This window comes from Podarcis gaigeae, assembly GCF_964106915.1.
Source record: "Podarcis gaigeae genome assembly, chromosome: W".
NCBI classification, from domain to species: Eukaryota; Metazoa; Chordata; class Lepidosauria; order Squamata; family Lacertidae; genus Podarcis; species Podarcis gaigeae.
The window spans coordinates 3,090,022-3,106,259 of record NC_139695.1 but is presented as its reverse complement, the minus strand read 5'-3'; the positions used below and the strand labels follow the sequence as shown (position 1 = coordinate 3,106,259).

At 42.5% G+C, this 16,238-nt stretch overlaps 1 pseudogene across 1 annotated transcript; it reads left to right on the top strand.

Annotated features, from left to right (window-relative positions):
* Positions 1-7,619: 7,619 nt before the first annotated feature.
* Positions 7,620-8,314, top strand: LOC310836084 (E3 ubiquitin-protein ligase RNF4 pseudogene; annotated as a pseudogene). The gene has a single exon. The product of its transcript is annotated as an E3 ubiquitin-protein ligase RNF4 pseudogene (transcript).
* Positions 8,315-16,238: the final 7,924 nt, after the last annotated feature.

Genomic DNA, 16,238 nt, shown 5'->3' with positions numbered 1-16,238 from the left:
GTGGCATCTGTGGAAAGATTTCTGTCCATTAAACTCAGAAGGATTCAGACGGACAGAGGTGGCGAATTTATGTCCAATGCTTTTAGAGATTGGTTACAAAAGCGTGGCATTGGGCATAGAAAAACGAACGCTTTTTCCCCAGAGGAGAATGGCGTTGCAGAGCGAAAACACAGATCTTTACAAAATATGATGTTTGCCATGCTTGATGATGCTGATTTGCCCATGTCTTATTGGGGGGAGAGCATGCTCACCGCGTGTTATCTCCAAAATAGGCTCTTTCATCAAACAATAGGTACAACTCCGTACTTTAAATTGTTTCAGAAAAAACCCAAAATTGACCATTTGTATGTGTTTGGATCAAAAGCCTGGGTATTAATTCCAAAACAAATGAGAAAGAAGGGAGATCCTAAGACCAAACAGTTAGTGTTTGTGGGTTACCAGGAGCTGGGAAAAGGTTTCCGCTTTGCTGAAGGGACAAATGGCATTGTGATCTCCAGGAATGCCAGTTTTTGTGAACATAGTGGCTGGGAGAGACTACATGCCAATACTGAGGTTCGGTTTGAACCTTCCCAGGAGATTCATGACTCTGAAGGTAAACATAGAGAATCAGAGTCTGAGGGGGAGGAAAGTTCAGATAAGAGCTCTCAAGAAAGTGGAATTAGCCAGAGACCAGGGGCTAAGCAACAAAAGAGAGGTCGTAGTTCTGAGGAGGAAAGTGGGTCAGAAGAAAAATTTTCTCCCAGAAGATCTAAAAGACAAAACAAAGGAGTGCCTCCGGTGCGTTTTTCTCCAGATACTGCAAATGTGTTTAGTGTCATTGCAGAGCCCAAGAGTTTTCAGGAGGTGTTAAAGTTACCAAAAGAGGAGGCAGAGCTCTGGAAACAGGCAATGGAGGAAGAGATGTCCTCTCTGAATGAGCACAAGGTCTTTACACCAGTAGCAGCGCCTGAGGGGGCAAAGATTGTAGGCTGCAGGTGGGTGTACAAACTTAAACCTCTGGTGACAGGAAAGTACAAATACAAAGCTCGTTTAGTGGCTCAAGGATACTCTCAGAGGCCTGGAAAAGATTATGACGAGACTTTTCCCCCTACTGCTAAGGGGGACAGTGTAAGGCTGATTCTAACGCTTGGAGCAAAGAGAAAACTCCTGTTAAACCATTTTGATATCCAGACTGCATATTTACATGCATCAATATCAGAAGACCTGTATCTAGCCGAACCGCCTGGTTATGAGACAGGTTCCAATAGAGTGTTGAAATTAAACAAATCTCTATATGGTCTCAAACAGGCTGCAAGATCTTGGAACAAATGTTTCCATGAGGCCTTAGTGTCATTTGGTTTCAAGCAGAGTACAGCTGACAATTGTGTTTATGTACGTGGTACAGGCAGTGATCAAGAGTTTTGTCTGATTTATGTAGATGATGTATTGTATGCTTGCAAAACAGATAAACAAACTAAAAGGTTTGCTAAGCAATTGTCCAGTAAGTTCAAAGTGAAAGACTTAGGCCCGGTTAGGACATATCTAGGGTTGGAAGTGTGCTGGGTCCAAGATGGCAGCTGCCTAATTAGTCAGCAGAACAAAGTTAAACAACTACTGACTACATACAGGATGCAGGATTGCAAAGGGGCAGTGGTGCCTATGGATCCAGGTTTCATAAAAACACTTCATATAGATGAGAGTCCTGAATTTGAACATCCTGATGTATATCATTCTGTAATTGGAAGTTTATTGTATCTAGCACAGTGGTCCAGACCTGATATTAGCTACGCAGTAGGCATATTAAGTAGATTGGTCTCAAAACCCACACTAAATGCCTGGAAAGGGGTAAAACAAGTTCTGAGATACCTCAAACAGACAATTGGCTATATGTTACAATTAAATTCTTCAGAGGATGAAATGTTGAGTTGCTACTGTGATAGTGACTGGGGAAATTTGCCAGATAGAAAATCTGTCACAGGACTAGTCATAATGGTCGGTGGAGCTTTAATCAGCTGGTGGTCACGCCAGCAAGACGTAAGTGTGTCATCAACGGAATCCGAGTACGCCGCATTGAGTGAATTGTGCAACGAGGTGATTTATTTCAAGCATTTGTTAGCAGATTTAAACGTAAATTGTGGAGAACCAGTACGAGTTTACATTGATAATCAGGCTTGTATAACCTTAAGTAAAACAGAGGGTTTCAAATCACGTTCCAAACATATCTCTGTAAAATACCAAAATGTACGTTGCTGTGTACAAGACAATATAATCACATGTACTTATGTATCAAGTGAAGGAAATGTAGCAGATGTATTAACTAAACCATTGGCAAAGATAAAGAACAAGCAAATGTGCAAGGGTTTAGGTTTGCTGGAAAAATAATCTCCTACATAGGTGTTATTTGATGTTAATTGTCCAGCAGAATCTGTGAGGGGGTGTTCAGTTTCTGTTAATTGATTCTCATGAAAACTTACAGATTCTGGCTTCACACAATTAACTCAAGGCAGTGTCAATTTCTCTTGGCAGAAAGCCAAGGTCTGCTTGACCTAGAAACTACTTACTCTGATTGGTTAACGACCAGCACTCAACTCTGTTATCTAGGAATGCTAGCACAGTTTGTGTGGAGGGTGTGTTAGGAGTAGAAGTGCTGTGTATGGTTAAGAGAGAGAGAAAGTAAGGATTTATTTTGCTTTGTTTTGTATGCAGAAACTCTGCTGGTTTTATTTTTCCTTTTAATAAATCCTGTAAATAGTTATTCTGAGTCTAGCTGACTAGTCATTTCCACCTCAACTAGCTTCTTCGCTGTGCAGGAAAACTCTGCTACGTTTGGGCTAAAGCCATTAGAGCTATGCCTGACACTTCAAAGTTCCAAGATAGCCTTTGGACTATAATGTAACTTAAATAAAAAACTATCTTTAGAAAGATCTTTCCTCCAAAAGCATTTTATTTTAAAAATCCAATTTAAATAAAAAACAGATTTTTAATTATTCTTTTTTAAATCATTGATTTTTATCCACCCTGTTGGGTGTACACATTGAATGTGTCATACCTGGAAAATACCTCTTGCAAGAGCAGCCATAGGAGGTGCGCTCTAGTAGAGGCAGCTCCAATGAATTTCATTTAAGATTTCCCATCGTCCTCAGCTTGGCTATGTGCCCTGGTTCTTCTTGAAGAAGAGACATTCATCATGAGTTCTTCCCTTCTCCTTATCAGACTCTTGTATAAAGAGGACTGTCAAGGTAGGGAAAGATTCTCCACCTCGTAATAAACCTAATTGTATTAGCTAATCTCTTGGCTGAAAGATAGAAAACTAATATTTGTGTGCCTGCTTCTTAGCCTAATCCTGTTTCTTCCCACGTGAATGCAGTTCTATAGAGTAACACGAAAGACACCCTAACTCAGGCTTCCTCAACCTTGGCCCTCCTGATGTTTTGAGACTACAATTCCCATCCTCCCTGACCACTGGTCCTGCTAGCTAGGGATCATGGGAGTTGTAGGGCAAAAACATCTGGAGGGCCGAGGTTGAGGAAGCCAGCCCTAACTCCTCAAGATGTTGAACTTGCTCCAGCTTCGGAGTACCTGCTATAAAAGAGACAACTCTAAGAAAGTCACGGTGCTCCAAAGCGTCACCAGTTGCATCAAGTTGCTTTAGAGAGAGCATTCATGATCGTCATTATCACATTACAGAATTGCTTGGTGACTAAGCAGGGAGCAGCACACAGAGATAAGGGGGGAAGCAAGTACTCTGCAGCCTGTTGGAAAACTTGCTCCCTCGGGAGAGGCTGGCCCCTCTCCCCGGCTCCCGGGGCTTGTTTACCGGTGATCTACCCTGGCTGGCTCCTCACAGTCTAGGAAGATCTTGATAGGCGACATCTCCCTGTGTGGAAGATGCACACCCCCTTTGCTCCTGCATACCAGCAGGAGAAAGAAGATAGTCAGAAAGTCTGTTTCATCTACGGTTTATTTCTGACTGTACAACTGTACAGAACATGTCTGTTCACTCAGACTTCTCTCTGAGCAACTGCAAAAGACTTCCTTCACAAGAACAACAGGAAGGTCTCATATTACACAAAGAACAAATCCCTGTGAATTCCCTGGAGCTTCCAGTCTCATGGTCAGCTCCACCATGTGATGTAAACATCGAGCTGCTTGTTTGCAGCTGCGTAGGACTCATATCCCAACATACTCCCCCATATGATTTGACGTTAGCTGCGAACAAAGCTTTATCCAGAGAAGAAAACAAACAGTTGTTATACACGTAACAATCCCCTGTTGTTTCAGTTCCACCTTTGGAACTACCCGCCACTGGTTCCACCAGTGTAACTCTCTGGTTGTCTGTTTTCCAAGGAATGAGTGCTTCTGCTTTACCTCGGCTAGGGAAGTTAGTATTACCCTTAGCAACTCCTAGTTGTGTCTTTGTCTCTGACTTAGACACACCTTTACCTTGGTTTGAGTTGTTAACAATAGTAACACATGCAACAGCTGAGGAAGCAAACTCTTGAGAGTACCTTTTGGGTGGTATGCCCTTTGTGACTCTTTCAGACCTGCGAATGAGGTGCAGATCATCCTTGCTGACTGGTTCGTCCTCTGGACTTTTGGGCGAACCACGCCCTACAGTAAACAGTGGTTCAGTCAATTCTAGTTCAGCCTTAACCTGTGGAGGACTAGACATTGTGTGTGAACCCCTCTCAATGACTGTGTCAGCAGAACTCTCTGAGCTCTCTGTGTCACTCTCAGTATCAGAATATTCATCTGCATTGTCATCAGTGGGAAATATGTGGAGAACCTCTCTCTCCTGTTTAGGAGTGCTCTCTAGAAACTTTGTGAGAATCACCTGACCAGATTCAGACAAAATCACTCTGTAGAACCCCTTTTCATAACCCACAAAAATGCCTTTGGCATTCTTAACCCCTTTTGGAGTTTCCGTGTTGACGTGAGATCCAAAAACCTTAAAGTGTTTTACCGAAGGTTTCCTTTGGAACAGCTTCTCAAAAGGAGAACTTTCCATACCTTTTGGAACCTTTCTCACCCAAGTGTAACAAAAAAAAGGATAATGATTCAGCCCAGAACTCATGTGGCAAATGTGAACTCAGCAATTGTGCTTTCATGCCATTTTGCAACTCTTTGTTCACCACACACACACTCTTGTTCCATGAAGCTTCAGATACAGCAATTTTATGCTCTATCCCTTGTTTCTCCAGGAAATCTTGAAAATCCTGTGAAAGAAAAATTGGCCTTTCATCTGTGAAAAGATAATCAATATTAGCATTATGAACAGTCTTAACCTTATCATAAAACTCTTTAAACCTTGCTAAGGTTTCCTTTGGAGATTGCAACATGTATATCCATACATATTGAGAATAGTGATCAAGAAACACAAGATAGTATTTAGCATTGCCTCTAGATGGTGCTAGAGGACCAATTACATCAGCATACACTCGCTGAAAAACACTGTTAATCTTTGTTGTCTTTCTTCCCGTGGCTTCTTTCGATACACCTGCAAGAGAAAACATCTTAGTATCACATGCATTAGACACTCTGTAATCAGACTCATCAAAAGTCAATAGATATAGTCCATCTTTCTCTCTGGCAGAAAGATACAGCTCTCCGTCTTTAAAGATTTTGCAACTCTGCTTATCATAGGACAATATCAGTCCTTTCTTTGTTATCTGAGAAACACTCAGCAAACTGAACTTTAAATCAGGAACAAAATAAACATTATTTATAGTCAAGTTCAGACTTTCCAAGTAGACAGTCCCGATCCCGGTCGCATCCATCTCTTGACCGTTGGCCTGTTTCACAGTGAAGCGTTGCTTCTCAAACGTAGAAAACAACTCCTTGCATGAGGATAAATGCTGTGTGGCCCCAGTGTCTAAAATAAATGCATTCTCAATTGATGATGAGGCTATTGGCAACATCAAAGCCTTTGCTGGTCTTGCCTGTGACTTGGCACAACCCTTGCCTGAAGCCTCTGGCTTTGCAGAGCCCCCCTTGGCTCCTTTTGACTGACGTGGCTTTTTACAGTTCTTCTGAACATGCCCAGGCTGGCCACAATTGTAACAACGAACAACGTTCAAAGCTACAGCTTGCTCCTCTGTAGCAACAACAGTGGGGCCGCTTGAACTCTGAGCTTCACTGCCCCCATCAGCAACAGCTATTGCAGCAAGTCTGTCTCTCTCATTCAGAACCTCGGAACAAATTCTCTCCACCGTCAGATCCGCGGCAGGTAGAGAACCAAGTTGACTCACAACCGTTTTGTAAGTCTGGTTCAAGCTGTTAATAATCATAAAACAGAATATTTCTTCCTGAAGAGGAAAATTTCTTTGCACCATCTGCTGGTGTAGAAATTTCATTTCTGTCAGATGCACCTGCACATCCCCATCAGGCTTCAGTCTCATATTTGTGAGTTTCTCAAAATGCAGCAGCGCTGTGCCTGCGGCATCTCTCTGATGAATTCGCTGTAACGTAAGCCAAATCTGGTGCGCGAATTCCAAATCAGCAATATGCACAAGTTGATCGTCAGAAACACATAAGATGATAGCCGATCTGGCTTTCACATTCTGTTCATTCCAAGCCCTTGTGGGTGCTGCTGGGATGGGATTTTCAATCACCCCAAATATTCTCTGTCTTTGAAGTAGGGCTTTCATTTTAAAAGACCATGAGGAATAATTGTCATTAGTTGGGGGGGGGTGGATAAGGCAAACCCGCCCCTTGCTTGGCATCCATCTTGATTCCAAGCTACAGCTTTCAGCTATGAGCTGAAAAATCCAACAGCCTGTTAGCTGTTTACAAGCTGCAAGCCCTTGGCAGCAAGCTTCCGCTGTGAGCAGCAAGCTACGCTGAAAATTCCAACAGCTATTCTCAGCCTCTGAGCCTTGTTCAGCTCTGGCTCGCCTCCCTCCTGCCTTTGATGCTTTATGAGCCCATAAATCAGCCCAAAAGTACTCACTATTCCTTGGCAGGCGACTGCAGTTTTATCAGCTCCCCCAGGATGCTTGGAATTTGGCTCTCTCTGGCTGTTTTTAATCCAAAAAACAGCAGCTCTTCAGTGAACCAGAGAACCATTCAATCCACGTTCACCATGCAGCCATAAATCAGAGGTCCGTGGAACGTTGCAAACAGCAAAAAACTGCTCCATCCGACCTTAGTTGTGCCATGTAGCCTCTGCCATCCGCGTGCTACCACTTGTGGGAAAACTTGCTCCCTCGGGAGAGGCTGGCCCCTCTCCCCAGCTCCCGGGGCTTGTTTACCGGTGATCTACCCTGGCTGGCTCCTCGGAGTCCAGGAAGATCTTGATAGGCGACATCTCCCTGCGTGGAAGATGCACACCCCCTTTGCTCCTGCATACCAGCAGGAGAAAGAAGATAGTCAGAAAGTCTGTTTCATCTACGGTTTATTTCTGACTGTACAACTGTACAAAACATGTCTGTTCACTCAGACTTCTCTCCGAGCAACTGCAAAAGACTTCCTTCACAAGAACAACAGGAAGGTCTCATATTACACAAAGAACAAATCCCTGTGAATTCCCTGGAGCTTCCGGTCTCACGGTCAGCTCCACCATGTGATGTAAACATCGAGCTGCTTGTTTGCAGCTGCGTAGGACTCATATCCTCATTGTGCCTCTCCCATCCCTGTGCACCATGAGTTCAACAAGTACAGAATGTAATGCAACCCAGCACAGCAAAAGCAAGAGGGGCAGTCGCAACACCTCTGCAAGACCTCCTTATACTCTGGACAAGATGATGGTGGGAACTGCTTCTGAACCCTGTATCCCCTCCTCCTCCCTGCCACACAGCCTTAACGATAGAAACATTGATGTGGAAGTAGTTGACCTCACTTGCGAAACTTCAGAACCTATAGTTGTTGATCTTACGCAAGACGATTCTCTTGTGCTTGTTGGAGAGAGTGGGCAGCAGCCCAATAGAGAGTTCAGACGTCAACCATTGTCTGACAGCCTCATATTTAGTGGTGGTGGTGATGATAGCAGACACACAGAGAGTGGTGCTCTTGCCACTAGAAAGCTCCCCAGAGAAGTGGGAAGGAGGGAATTTGCAAGATCCGCAGGCACTTTGAGTTGTGGAATTTGCCTAGACAGCTTTGCGGAGATTGTGCAAAGCGGATGGCTTATAGTGTCAACAACATGTGGCCACATCTTCTGTAGTCAGTGCCTCAGCAATTTTCTTAGGCATGCTAACTTTTGCCCAATTTGTAGGAGGAAACTCACTCCAAAGGAGTATCATCCAATTTATATGTGAAGACATGGGTGTTCCTGAACACAGTCTAATGTGGCCTTCATAAACATGAGTGAACTCCAAAGAACACACCAAGTACAGTATATATGACAGTTAGCAATTTCGCTTTTTCCCAGTTGGCCTCCTTATAGTCCAGTTGTACTGTTTCAGCTTCATTTTGCTTTAAGGTTTTTGCAGCTCACATTTTTTGAGGTCTGTAGACGTTTGAAGAACAGCTTGGAGGATATGTCTGCTGTTGCCACATTGCTTTGTGCCGCTATCTCATTTCTGTTCTAGTTCTGTTGCTGCTTTGAGAAAAGACTGATGTCGAGTGAACTCATCTATTCAAGACTAGGCTATTCATAGTCATCTATGATAATACAACCTGCAGCTTCTTTTTGCAATTTGCCTTGTAAAAAACCAAAGCCAACCACTCACCGGTGGAAGTCTGTTCCACATCTACTTGTTTTCTAGTGGCAAACCCCTCTTTCTGTTGATGTAGCCCTAATAAAGACCAAGGTTTATACAACACTGTGGCTCATTTCTAACGCTGCATGCATGAATGGTTTATTACAAAGAACTCTGGGTGGTCCGAGTCTTCTCTTGAAGAGAATACAGCCATCATGTTAGATCTGAGCAGCTTTCCCTGTCCAGGCATATGCTTATGGAACAATTCATAATGGAGTCCGTACCAAGGTTGCCACGTGGGGCAGAATCCAATCAAGATGAGCTAAGCCATTTATGTGAAACACTCTTCAAATGGTTGGCAGAGGATAAAGTAATTCTCTGCTTCTCATAAACGCTTTGCTGTGGGGAAGCTGCACCCATAGGGCCATGTTTCAAGCAGCAAGCATGTAAGACTTGAACCTCGCATGATGAAGTCAACTTGAGTTGCGGTGACTCCCTTTCTCAGCCCTGTCACGTAGTCATAGTGGAACTATGAATGGCTTGACCTGTTGAACTTTGGGATGCTGCTGTACTAATAGGTCTAATTGCTTTAAAACGTTTTATGTTGATAACTCTTAAATGAAAGAGTTTCTCTTAAATGTATAAAAAATGCCTTCCAGTAGCACCTTAGAGACCAACTAAGTTTGTTCTTGGTATGAGCTCTCGTGTGCATGCACACTTCTTCAGATACATGAGCACACAAAAGCTCATACCAAGAACAAACTTAGTTGGTCTCTAAGGTGCTACTGGAAGGCATTTTTTTATTTCGTTTCGACTACGGCAGACCAACACGGCTACCTACCTGTATCTTAAATGTATGCCACCCAATCTTCCGTTGGTAGAAAACATGGGCTATCCAGCTAATCAGCAGCATCTCACCAGGCCTTAATCGGCAAGGTATATGGGCTGCGGTGAGTCTCATAATATTTCCTCCCATGTTTCTTGTTTATTCGATTTTAAGGAGTCTCGTAACATAGTGAAACCTCACCCGTGACAGCTTGGAGGGCCAGTGTTACGCTTCCAGTTCAGCACTGGATTGAACACCTTTTTAAAAAGGGAGGCTTCCTTAGTCTCCCCGCAGCCTGCTGCAGGGGCCTAGCTGCACACACCCCATATTAGACTTGCACACAGCCTGTCAATCATGTGGCATGGTTAGGACTTCCACAGATGGCATTGTCTCTGTGAACATGGGCTGTGGGGATCAAATACTCTCTGCAAATGCTTCTGGTGTTACCAGAACCCATATGTATCCCCCAGCTTTCGAGAGGAGCTTAAGACAGAGTGCTCAATGGAAGGTCATTTCCATTCATCCCTACCATAACCGTTTCTGTTCTGTTTGCACAGACACTCTTACTGAAGAACAAATGACACTTTGCCCAGGGAGGGACCTTGGTAATATGGTGCCCTGGGGGGTCCCAAATTTGACACACACCCTGCCCTCCTGGTGCCTTCCAGAAGCCAGGCAGGGGAGGGGTCAGGCTTTGGGAAGGATGCACAAGGCTCTGGTGGGGTCCTAGAGCCCTCTCATCTCATTCCCAAAGCTGGGAGAGCGCTAACTAGGCTTGGGGAAGGAGGCAGGAAGGCTCCCTTTTGGCCCCCACATCCTGTGCAGGGGAACAGCTTCACTGCCCTAAATCCACCTCTGCTTTGCCTCGTGTATCAGTTACCATTAAGGCATTTTACCCATTGGAGAAAGTTGCACAATGTATTTTTGAGGTCACTTCTTTGAGTCGTGATGGGAAAAACTGAATTCCTGTGCAGAATCCTTAATGTGCACCAAACTGGAGGGGTACAGCAATCACTACTTTTGGACGATGCTGTATGGAACCTAACACTTCACCAATCTAGTCGTTGCATAAAAGTTCTAGCAAAACTATGTGTTCGGGTGCCTCGACCCTTACACAGTTTCCTGAATCCTTGCATTGCTCGGGGGTTTTTTGGGGGGTGGGGGTGAGTTGTCTGGTGGTGGATGAAAAACAGCACCCAAGTTAGCAAAATGCAGTAACCAAAACTACATCTGCATAATGGACTGTTCTTGACGGTAGGCAGCAATTGCCATGTGATACCATGACAAGGATAGGAGAATATTTAGCAAGTGAGTCAGAGCTTACAGTTGCCATATTCAGATGGGTTATTACATGCTCTTGTTTGACTTGAGACTGGACACCTCCCCCACAGGACACTACACTATTACTTTTGTGGTACATAATCAAGCCATAGGCTATGCAAATAACAGATGGAATAATTGGCAGAATTCTCTGGTAGGTTTTGTGACCTCTGCCATTTCTCAAGGACAGGGTCACAGACATCTGAATACAATTTACCTGCATTTAATAAGAAACAAGTTCTTAAAGGACTGTCAGTGTTTATTTCTGGTTTTCATTTGGTGATGTATATATAATTCATGTTTGTGAGGTGCCCCCTCCCTTTTTACGTGCTCCTGGCTCCTAGTCAAGTAACCAGTTCATGTTCTGTAATTCACACAGAAATCTTCAGCACCACAGGGCAGGTGTATCTGGTACTGAACAATTTTTGCCTGAACAGAAAAACACAACAGCTCTTGGTATTCAACGTTACCTGTTTAGTTACTCTACTCTGAATGCCCTTGCTTAGTCAATCGGTGTTAAATTTTTCTCAAGAACCTTAGTCTTTAATTTGTTCAACTTAATTTCTGCCACTTGACCAAATTCCTGAATCAATTCTAATACTCTTTTAGTACTAGATTCTGGCTCCTGTAATGGCAATACTAAGTCATCTGCAAACGCTTTAAGTTTGTACTGTTTAGCTCCGACCTGAATACCTTTGATCAGATGGTCCCTTCTAATCATGTTCAGCAAAACCTCCAGGACCGAAATCAAAAGCATTGGGGAAATTGGGCAGCCTTGTCGTGTCCCTTTCTCCATCTTAAATTCTTCTGTCACCACGTTGTTAACTATCAATTTGGCCTTTTGTTCTGAGTAAATTGCACCTATACCATTTTCAAAACCTTGACCAACCCCCATCCCCTGAAGATTTTTCTTCATAAAACTCCAAGAAATATTATCAAAAGCTTTCTCCGCATCAACAAATATCAAAACTGCTTTAGTATTAATGTTCACTTGCAGCTTCTCTAAAACGTTAATTATGTTTCTCGTGTTGTCAGACAAGTGTCTACCCGGGAGAAAGCCAGCTTGGTCTTTGTGTATCTCCTCAACTAGTACTTTTTTCAATCTTTTAGCCAAAATATCTGCAAAAATTTTGTAATCCACGTTAAGTAGGGATATGGGGCGGTAGTTCTTAAGTTGTGTTTTTTCAGACTCAGTTTTCGGTATAAGTGTAATGTAAGCTTCCTTCCACGACTTTGGCGCTTTCCCCCCCTCCAAAATTTCATTACAAACCTCCTTTAGTGGTTGAATTAGCCAGTCTTTCAGAGATTTATAATATTTTGAGGTTAAACCGTCCGGCCCTGGAGATTTGCCCAACTGCATATTCTGGATGGCGCCTTCCACCTCCTGTTCTGTTATTTTATAATTCAGCATTAACTTATTTTCTTGAGAAATTTTTTGTAATCCGTTTGTTCTTAAAAATTGGTCTATATCAGTCTCTTTCTGTGGCCCTTGTGTATATAGTTGTTTGAAGTATCTCTGGAAGCACTTTCTAATCTCCAATGGATTCTGTATATTCTTTCCTTCCACTTCCAAATTTGTAATAGTGTTTAATTTTTGTCTTTTTTTCATCTGCCAGGCTAACAGTTTCCCACATTTATTAGCCGATTCGAATGTCTTTTGTCTCATCTGTTTAATTTTCCATTCTATTTCCTGATTTATCATTTTCATATATTGTACTTGATATAGCTTTATTTCTCTCAGAATCTCTTGTGACTTTGGTTTCGCTCTTAATTTCTTCTCTCCTTTTATTTTCTCCAAAATTTTATCTTTTTTCTCATTTTGAGTTCTCTTCTTTATTGCGTTCTGTTGAATCAGAAACCCTCTCATAACTGCTTTGCTTGCGTCCCAGATTACTCTTTTTTCAACCGTAGTATTAATGTTTATCTCAAAATAGTCTCTCAAGGTTTTTTGGGCCTTCTTGGTGACTTCTGCATCTCTAAACAAGGTGTCATTCATCCTCCATCTAAAGGAACCAATTGGTGTTAATTTCATCTCCATTCTCACAGCATTATGGTCGGAGCAAGTTTTAGAGCAAATTTCCGCTTTTCGAATTTTAGGGGCCAATCCTCTAGTTTTCCAAATTTGGTCAATTCTTGTCCATGTCATTTTGGCTTCAGAGAAGAAAGTTCCCTCTCTACCCAAGGGGTTCTTAGTTCTCCAAATATCAATTAAGTCCATGTTGTCAGTCATGTCAAAAAAGATTTTTGGCAGTCTGCCATCTTTAGTGACTACCTGTCTTTGTGACTTATCCATGTTTGTGGACACCACTCCATTCATCTCTCCCATCATAATGATGTTATACTCCATATAGTCCAACAATGTCTCATGCAACCTCTTAAAAAAATCAGGTTTCCCCTCATTTGGTGCATAAACTCCTACTATCAAGAATTTCTCTCCTTGAATTTGAATTTCAATTGCCACAAATCTTCCTTGGTCATCTTTAAAAATAAATTTCGGTGATAGGCTCTCTTTACCATATATTACAACTCCTCTCTTTTTAACCTTATCCGATGAAATAAACTCTTGGCCCAATCTTTTGTTAATCAGTACTTTCCTGTGTAGCCTTATCACATGAGTTTCCTGTAAGCAAATCAAGTCCAATTGTTCCTTTTTCAATAAATGAAAAACTTTTTTCCTTTTCTCCGGGGAATTAAAACCGTGAATATTCCAACTTAATAGTTGCAGAGACATGGTGTGGTTATTTTGCTTTTCCTCCAACTGCTCCAATTGTTCTTCTTCTGTCGGTGGTGTCACTTTCTCTAGTTTGTCCAGTCCCAAAGGTAGTGATACTAGGTCTAGTATTCCTGGTTTTAGTGCTCTTGGCTCTTCTTCTTCTTCAGCTTCTTTTTGTAGGTTTTCTCCGTGCTCTCTCAGAAATTTTTCTTTATCTTCCACTGATCTTATTTTGATTTTTTTCCCTTTAAAGGTAAAAGAATGGCCTTGGGGGAACTCCCACCTGAAAACAATTCTGTTTCCTCTCAGCAAGGCCACCAGATCTCCGTAATTAGCCCTAAGATCCAATAGATATTTCGGAATGTCCTTAAAAATCTCTATTCTTGATTCTTGTATCTCCAAAGTCTGCTGGAAATGCAGACTCAATATTTTATCTCTCTCTTCTTTTGTTCGGAGGGTAATCAAACAGTCTCTCACCCTGTTCTTTCTCCCTCCTCTTCCAAGTCTGAAAGCACTTACTATCTTGAAGTCTTGCTTATCGTCTAGGTTCCAAAAGTCTGCAAATTCCTGTGTAAGAAAATCACTTAAGCTGTTTTTCCTTCAGTTCAATCATGGACAAAAGCGACCGGTGGTCCTCGAGCTGTTTACATATCGGTGTTATCTTTTCCTCTACAGCCGATGCTTTTTCCTTTGCTTCCTCAGCTGTCTTTTGATTCGAAGTAGATTCTTGCAGCAGTTTTTCAATAGATTCTGTGTTTGAATTCACCTTCTGCCCCAAGTTGTTGATGCTAGTAGTATTTTGGTCAATTTTAGTTGTTGCTTCAGTAACTTGTTTGCTTAATTTTTCCAAGGTTTCATAAATTTTACTTAATACTGAGGTAAATCCCTCTTCAGATGTCATTCCTTTTGACCCAGCTTGTGCAGGGTCTTCTCCTTGTGGTGCAGAGGGGCCGGATGCAGATGCTCTGCGCTGCTGCAATACTACGCTGGTCTGCTGCAGTCTAACCTTGCCAGATCTTGTTGTTTTTTTCCTGTGGCAAGTTCTTTTCCTGAGGCAAGTTTGCCATAACACTTTATCTGAGGATCAAGGTCAGTCCCACGGCCAAAGCTTGTTTTGCAGTGGAAATTTCCCTGGCCAGTTAGAAGTGGAAAATTCCCCAACTAGTTGTAGCAATTTCAGTATTCCTCTAGGGGGACACAGTAACAGTCAAAGATATTACAATAAAGTATATTTTCCAACTTTCCAAAGTCCCCCTTCAACAAAATAAGCAACAGTTTCAAGTCCAAAGAAGCCCTTCAGAATAAAAGTATCTCACTTGCAGAGTTAACTGTCAAAAAGTTACATTGTCCATAAACAGTGCGACTCTCAATACAGCAATTCTATTAGTCCTGGCAGTCTGTTCCCAAGGATTAAGTGGTGGTCTTTATTCCCTTTTCTCTCCTTTTTTTTTTTTTTTGCAGGCAAAAAAAAAGACTTTCCCCTCTTCTCTCCCCTCTCCTGCAATTCAGGGAGGGAGTTCTTTTAATCTGACGTTAGAATTCAAGTCCTTTTGACGCAACTTTCCAGGTCTTAGCTTAAACAGTCTTTGCTTTGATCTGTATACAGAAAACGGATGGCGGACTTCCTGTTTACGCCTTCCCGCTTCAGTGCCAAATTAATCCTTTTTTTTTCTTAAATTCCCTGATCTTTAAACTTGACCTACTCACGGGTAGTTGTTTAGCAGCCGAATTGTCACAGGAAAAAGGTCAGCGCTCTCCCGCAACAGCTGTGCGGCTTCACTCCACGGAAGAAGCAATTGACTCTCAGCACCGCGCCAGACTCCCCGTTTCGCTCCGGAGCCCCTTGCAGGGTTCCCTCGCAGATTGGGGGGGGCGCTAAGGGTGCCCGCCGAGTCCCACGGTCACAGGCTTCACCTGCCTGTGATTTTCAAAGGGGTCCCCGCTTCACCGTAGCTGCAAGACCCAATTTCCGTGGAGCTACTCCCTCAGAACTAGAGGGAATCCGCCATTGCCGATGGCGCCGCCTCCAGAAGTTTCAAAAGGAGACGGGTTTAACACTGGTTAAGAAAGTAAAATACCTGGGGGTTAACATGACCGCTAAGAACTTAAATTTATTTAAAGATAACTACGAGAAATGTTGGTCAGAAGTGAAAAAGGATCTTGAAATATGGTCAAATTTGAAGCTTTCCTTGTTTGGTCGAATTGCTGTTATAAAGATGAATGTATTGCCAAGAATGTTATTTTTATTTCAATCATTGCAAATTTTGGACAAAATGGACTGTTTCAAGAAGTGGCAGAGAGACATTTCTAGATTTGTCTGGCAGGGCAAGAAGCCCAGAATAAAATTTAAAATATTAACTGATGCAAAGGATAGAGGTGGATTTGCCCTGCCAGACCTTAAACTCTATTATGAATCAGCAGCATTTTGCTGGTTGAAAGAATGGCTGCTTCTTGAGAACACAGACATTTTGGATTTAGAAGGTTTCAATAACGTTTTTGGGTGGCATGCATATCTGTGGTATGACAAGGTTAAAGCACACAAAGCATTTAAAAACCATATTGTCAGAAGAGCATTGTTTAATGTCTGGACAAGATATAAAGATTTACTTGAAAATAAAACCCCAATGTGGCTATCACCGATGGAAGCAAAGGCTCAGAAAAAGCTCAATATGGAGGCCAAATGGCCAAAGTATTGGGAGATTTTGGAACAGGAGGGTGACAAACTGAAATTGCAGAGTTTTGAGAAATTAAAAGATAAAGT